This window comes from Egretta garzetta, unplaced genomic scaffold (genome assembly GCF_000687185.1).
Source record: "Egretta garzetta isolate BGI_Z169 unplaced genomic scaffold, ASM68718v1 scaffold131, whole genome shotgun sequence".
NCBI classification, from domain to species: Eukaryota; Metazoa; Chordata; class Aves; order Pelecaniformes; family Ardeidae; genus Egretta; species Egretta garzetta.
The window spans coordinates 123,613-124,121 of record NW_009258478.1 but is presented as its reverse complement, the minus strand read 5'-3'; the positions used below and the strand labels follow the sequence as shown (position 1 = coordinate 124,121).

Genomic DNA, 509 nt, shown 5'->3' with positions numbered 1-509 from the left:
CGCGTCCCGAGCGTAGGCTGGGGGCTTCTGCTGTTCCTTTTCCTCCAGCCTGGGGAGGGAAAGGAGTGGACTTACCTGCATCGTGCCGCTCTGCGGGACCGCCGGGCTTGTCAAGTAGGAGGGAGGGAATCGTCAGAGGGAGCAGAGGCGATGGTGGCAGACGGGACGGTGCTAGGGAAAGGACCCCGAAGAGAAGCCCTGCGCCCCCTGGGGCACCCTCACGAAGGAATGTAAAGAGGAGGGGAGGTTCTGTAGTTGGTCTGGACCCACCGGTTCTGCAGTTGCAGGTTGCAGTTGTTTCACTGTAAAATAATAATTGTAGTAAAAATTAATTGATTTTTTTTTTATATGTATTACAAAATGGAGTAAGGGAGGCCCTTTATTCCAGAAGGGGGCTGGGAGAGGCTGGAGAAGGAGAGGTGCTGTTTTCTTTCTGACGTTCTCGCTGGATTTTCTGGCTGCGAAGGTGCTAAAACAAGCAGAGAAATGGTGGAGGACGGTCGCCCTGG

General features: G+C 54.0%; 1 protein-coding gene across 1 annotated transcript in view; it reads left to right on the top strand.

The window, feature by feature from the left end:
- RPTOR (regulatory associated protein of MTOR complex 1) overlaps positions 1-509 on the top strand; it is a 163,041-nt gene that overhangs the window by 125,529 nt on the left and 37,003 nt on the right. The gene's annotated exons all lie outside the window — the stretch shown is intronic.